The 6,395-nt window shown below is 37.4% G+C and overlaps 1 protein-coding gene across 5 annotated transcripts in view; it reads right to left on the reverse strand.

Annotated features, from left to right (window-relative positions):
- Positions 1 to 4,609, reverse strand: part of ikzf2 (IKAROS family zinc finger 2) — a 62,326-nt gene extending 57,717 nt beyond the window's left edge. For 2 of the 5 annotated variants that reach the window (XM_088605770.1, XM_088605765.1), the window contains exon 1: positions 4,344 to 4,608. The gene's annotated coding sequence lies outside the window, so the exon portion shown is untranslated. Of the gene's footprint in view, positions 1 to 4,343 lie in introns of all 5 variants that reach the window. The other 3 variants (XM_088605778.1, XM_088605774.1, XM_088605763.1) reach the window with 2 other exon arrangements.
- Between the last annotated feature and the right edge of the window lie 1,786 nt (positions 4,610 to 6,395).

The raw sequence follows: 6,395 nt of genomic DNA on the forward strand, positions 1-6,395 counted from the left end.
AGTCACTTAATTTAGTGTATTTTTGAGCTTTTGATTATTTTTATGAAGTGTTGTACAATTTATGCTGACATTTATGTCAGCATAAATAAAGCCATGTACTTGAACGTTATTCAAAACTCCAATTTGTTGGATATAAGATTTTAATTACTTTTCTGAAATGCATGTGGTGCATGTTTACAGACTTCCTTCCTAATTGAGCCACACATATTGCTTAAAAAGCAGTAATTGGTTCAAAGGGAAGGTGTGTTTCTTGAAAATAAACGCCGAACACTTCAAGCTCTAAGTATACAAATATTAATAATAACTAATAATAAGTACTAACTACTGTATATTACTATGGTATTGTGTATAAGTGTAATTATTGGTTAATTTTGTAATGGAATATAAACTACAGAGTAAATACACTGCTATGTAAATGTCTTTGGGTACCTTGGACATAATCAGGAGTTTGACAATTTACTCAAAGCTTCCAGTAGTGTTTTCTACTATTATAACAAAAGCGTCATGAGTATTCATCACATTTACCATCAGATCAGACTGATTGATTGTGAGGTGTTCCTCTTCATTAGCAGGATGTTGTCTTCTCTATGCACCTGTAAAGCTAAATGGCTACTTTTTGTACTACAAATACAGATCTATCCAGATTAAGTGTTGAAAAAAGAGCTGGGCAATGCTAAATGTCTTTTTTTACAGTGGTGTATACCCTGACGTCAATTACAGAACAACTATTTATGATATCATTGTAAATATGAGTAATTGCATATCTATTTTCTATGTACATAAAGTAAATCAATATGACATTTCACCTAATTTTTCATAGAAAAAAACATATTTGTTTTTATCTATATACAGTACATTCCAGGTACAGTTTCTACTGCATGGTATTTTAAAAAAGAAATATGTATTTGTTGCATGTATTACAGTTACCATAGCACTTAAAAACCTCTGTGTTAAGGTGTAAGCACAAGTAGTAAGAAAAGAAGAAAAGAGAGAGGATTCATTGACGAGGCTGCTGGAAAGAAGACCTTTATCAGAGCACTTGACACCAAGAAGCCAGAGCTCTTTTTCTGTTCCAGTGGTAGTGTTGATGTGGAGACAGTCGGTGTATCACATCAAAGACTAGAGCCTGCAGTCCATCACTAGCATGGATGCCAAGTTAAAGTTAAGGCACGTACAACACCTTCAGGTGCTGGGGACCTTGTACAAACACAGGGGAACAAGAACAGAGAATTATGCTGAGGATGCAGTAAGTGGGCTACTGTAGGTCAGTATTTGTAAGAAAGTTCCTACCTAAAAAAGACCTAGAGGCATATACAGCATCTGGGAGAAATTTATAATGCGCCACGCATGTTTACAAATCTATTAGAATGGAAGGAAATGTCTATTGCTTCTCTGATAATCACACACATTCAAAATGCATTGAAGTTGATGTTATTTTGCTACAGACACATTCAATTCAAAAGACTACAAAAGAAGAATAAATTTAGTAGTGCCTGACTAATTCTTGTAGAATTGCCTTTTTGATATCCTTCCTCTTCTCCAATTCTTTTTAGTTTAGTATGAAAACACCTCAAATCCATTGTGACACTAGTCCATCAAGCATCACTCTCCACTGCTCTGTGTGATTAGTATTTTTATAGCTTGTCTTCTTGTTTTCATGTTCCAATTCCAGCTCTGTGACTCATTTTCTATTGCTCTTTGTAATCACTTACAAATAGGATGACCTAAACTGTACTTTCTCTCTGGTTTGTCATTAAGTTGGCAATTCCCTGTTTTGGGTAATTCCAGAAGAAACTTTACGCACAGGAATGTGATGTACAGTATAAGAGATGGCTTACCACTCCCAACATGTAGTACAAATAAATAATACAATATAGAAACTACATATATATAATATACAGTATACATATAATATGGTACTTTGCCACATGCCTTTTCCCCAAATCCAGATTTTCCCCAAATCCAGTTTTTCCAGATTCCAGACACCGGAACAGTAGTTGTTATGTGATAACAGTACCCATAGGCAGTTATAGATTTAGATTTAGATTTATTCATTCCCCAAAACCTAATGTTAATGTGCAACATCTGCACAATGCTGGATTCCATATTAACATTTCATGGTTGGATTATGGATGTTGGATAATGATGTGATTATTCATGCCCAGTTATTTAAACCACTTGTATCCTTGCTTTTGGAATGTACAACAATAAACAGCTCCTTGAACTTTCTGAAAAGCATTTTATCTGGGTCAGTGCGGTGATTTAACTTGGCACAAATATTTCTTTATTAAACACTGAGGTATACAAATTTAGCAAAATAATATATGCAACCACCAATAAGAGACAGACCACAACCTCTCCGCCTTTTAACTGTTGCATATGCCTGTATTTTTTTATTTCTCTGACATTTAAAATCCGTACCATGAGCAGATACAGTATTGTCATTAACCCATCTTTTAGTTCTCTCTGAAAAAAAAAAACTTAAACCTCAGAAACAAATGAACGCTTCTAACGCCCACACAATTAATTTCAGTGAATCGAAGAATATGTGGCTGGATATTTTTGAAGCTTCCTGTTGAGGGAATGAAGGACAGCGATACGAAACTCAGCTCACAAGCACAGCTACAGCGAACCTCAAAGCTCTACAGCCATCACTGCACTTTAAACAGGAAATGTTTATACAGAAAGATGGAAATCACCTGAAACAATTTGCAGGAGAAAGCTGTTTCCTGCCAAAAATATGGGTTGGACAGAAAATAAAGAGCTCATTACCCAAATCTTTACAATCTTCACACAAAAAGTAGATTTATTTATAAGGCTATGCATTAGCACATAAGAGCATGCTCAACCCTGATGTCACCAATGGAAGTGACTTCACTATGAAGGCATTAAAAGTGGTGTTAAAAACAAACAAAAGCCTTTAGTAGGCAGAGAAAGGAAATAAAATAAAATCGTTCTGTATGCCACACCAGATATGCCTAAAGCGCATTTAGAAATTGTCAGTAAACACTGAGATCTCGCCCATAAAACTGAGTGAGATCTACAGTTAGGTATTTTTGTTTACTTTCTGTCAATGTGGATTTAGTGGCCCAGATAAGATTTCCTAAGTGGTTAGGCACAGCTGACCAGGGAACTATAGATCTTCTTGGATTCTGCATTGTATTCTGACGTCGTGATCGCGTCATCCTCACACGTTTTACACAAACACCCGATTTTTGTCCGCAACGTCATGAAAGATATGCTGCCCTAAACTCATTTAATCCTCGTGTACAATATAAAAACTTCCTTCTCTTTTTTTCAGTCATGACAGTAACACAGCTTACCCATGCAAATATCGAAACTGAAATATGATTAAAGCGTTATTACAGTAAAAAAAAAGATCAAAGAAACTCATCTTGGTTTTTTACTCAGTCTTGTAGTTTCTCACAGTGAACGGGCAGTACTAGACGTGATACTCAACAGCGTCCCTGTGTTTCCACTGTAAAACGTAGCACAAGTGACTCTTTGGGGAAAGAAAGAATATTCCCAGAAGCTACAGTATGTGGTCATAAAGAAAACGCTACTATTAATTTGTAGAACAAAACAAGTGCGCTCAGGGGACTATGATCTGAGTCTGACAGTATGCCCCTGTGCTATAACATTGCTATTATACTGCCACCGTGTGGTACGTTTAAACTGCAAATAACGCAGTACTGGAATCGAGACAGCGTGTTTACCAACAACACATACGCACACACACAAAAAAAAAAACAATTGTATAAGCAAAATAACTCGTCGAGACAGGACTTTAAAAAAAATCCCAGTCGTCGAGACGAAATGAAAATTTGGGTATTTTCCATGGATAGGCTTTGAAAAATTCCCAGGATTTGAACTTCCCATTTTCACTCTGCTTTCCCTTTAGTCAGCTACCACTAGTTTCTGATCTACGGTTTATGCCGTTTTAAACACATTATTTCTCTGAAGAATAAGGAAAGAGCAAGCTAGATCGAAGACATTTCGATAGCATCAACGCCACTGCTGCGTTACTGTTGCTGGGATTGTAATTCAGTCAGATGTGAGGCGTGAGGACTCGGGTGTTGAGTAGGACGGAAACTGACAATGTCAAAATCAACATAGCTGAGTTTGTGACGCTGAACGATCATAAAATCAGAACATCTCTCATACTGTATGTGTGAGGCCATGTGACATTTACCGGGTTTGACAGTTGGCTCTCTCAAACATTTCCTCCCAGGTCAATATACTGTATTGCTTCCCGATGCTGCCTGGTTGCCGAGACTCTCGCCCTGTTCAAAACCCTTCCAGAAGAATAAACACACACAGGCCACGACGAGACGTAATCTTACCTTGTATTGTTTACATTGTGGCAGATGCGACGCTTTCCACTAGGAACCTTAACTGACAGCTCACAGAGCCCCAACTTCCAACAACTGGACGAAGACTGCCAAAATGTGAGAAAACTATTGTATCTAGCAGATAAAACGTTACGGAGTAAAGTTAAAAGTTAGAATATACAACAGCGGTGGTGGTGGTGGTGGTGGTGGTGATGGTGATGATGATGATACCAGGAGCGGACGGTTTAACTGAAACTCCTAGTTACTGTCCCTTTAAAACTTTCGGGAACACGTTTTCCGGGTTGCCCTGTCTCCGTGGCAACTAAAGGACGCTTCCTCGCGCATATGCATAGGCGTGGTTTCGTGCCCCTGAGAAAACCGAGTAAATGGGAGGGTCTCAGAGCCTCCGGTTAATGGCTTTCTACGTATTCCGACTCTCGCGAGAGGGAAGTTTTTATCGTTTCCTAGCAACGATCTTTCAGGTACTCGGCAACATGGGCAGCCAGTGTCAGAACAGCACGGAGATCCTCGTAGCTGTTACCTGTTTCGTATTAATTAGCAAATCTCTCGTCGATCTGTCGTTTAATCTATTTTTTAATCTCCCAACGAAACCGGTTGTACTCGTAATTATTTGCTGTGATCAGTTTTATGTTTCTTTGTTATGTATTGAATGATCTCCCCACAAATTAAAATGAAAAATATAGCTGTTTAAACATCCACTTCTTACCCATCTGTAGACACGTGTATCAGAAAGAAAGAGGCTGAATCTCATGAGGAAGTCGCTTAATATTTTTTATGCTTTTTTTTAAAAAAAAATCTGAGGTTATAGAATCTCCCGAGGTGGAAAACAAGATGGAGTTATCAAAAACAGTTTATATGGTAATACAATGTACTTACGATTTTAATTAGGAACCATATTCTATAATCACCACAGACTGTGTGGAAAAGAATAGGCATGAAAAGTGATGTAGTATTAAAATACATTTTGTTTTTAAAAAAAGGACATGACCAAGAGTTTACAGTATTTTAAATTCTTAGGTTCGTTGGATGCTAGGAACTAGAAAAAAAATCTCTGTAACTGAAATTTAAACGAGTGACACGATTTAATTATTTTCTCACCATTGGAAAGTAATCGAATAGTATTTTATCCGTTCTCTGAGAACACTGCATCCTATTATGAGAAGCTACTCGCTGGGAAACCTCAAGGATCAGACTTAGGATCGCAGCTCCATGTAACTGGGTCTCTTCTTAGCTTTATTATCTAGCAAAATTACTGATCTAGTTACTCAGACTCATCTCACCCCGTTTAATTAGCATGCGTGTGTCAGTTCTTGCATAGACAGGAGATACTGCTTCTTTGTGGGCTTGGGTGAGCAGGAACAGGACATCCTGTTAAATATATGTTTTCAGATTTGTTGAACGCGCTGCTTAAATACCCGATTCCTTATCCCGTGTGACTGGCAAAATGTGGTGGTGATAACCACAAACACAAAATAAACAAAGTAAAAAAAATTGAAAATGATGATTGTAGGGACCGTTTGTGTTTCATTTCCACTGAAGAATGAAACAGTGTATATATATATATCTATTATAATATCATTTTGAGTAAAGTATTTGCCATGGCTTAATTTAGAAAGGGTTTCTCTTTTCCCCAGTACTGAATCAAGAGAGTCTGCCAATGTAGCTGCACTGCAATAAATTACTTAGAATATTAATCACAGACTTTTTTTTCTAAGCTTTGTACGTTTTTTTTTTCATCCTCGCTACAGGGCTCACATTGGTGACTAGCATGCGCCTTTCATTATTCTTCGTTGTGCTTTAATCGTTCAGATGTAACAAAACGATCATGCTCATTTTAACTGCGTCGCTGGTGCTTTGATTGGAAAAAAAAGATACAGTGAAATGACTGACTCATTCTTCATAGTCTCTTGAACATCTGCAGAACTAAGGAAGTCAGAAGACTCAGCCCTTTGTTTACAAGTAGATTTGTACGATTGAAGTAGGCGTGGAGATGGTGAGAAAGAGTGCTTTTTTAAATTTCAACCCATTCATTCTGTTGAGCTA

Source organism: Lepisosteus platostomus, chromosome 14 (genome assembly GCF_059453375.1).
Source record: "Lepisosteus platostomus isolate fLepPlt1 chromosome 14, fLepPlt1.hap1, whole genome shotgun sequence".
NCBI classification, from domain to species: domain Eukaryota; kingdom Metazoa; phylum Chordata; class Actinopteri; order Semionotiformes; family Lepisosteidae; genus Lepisosteus; species Lepisosteus platostomus.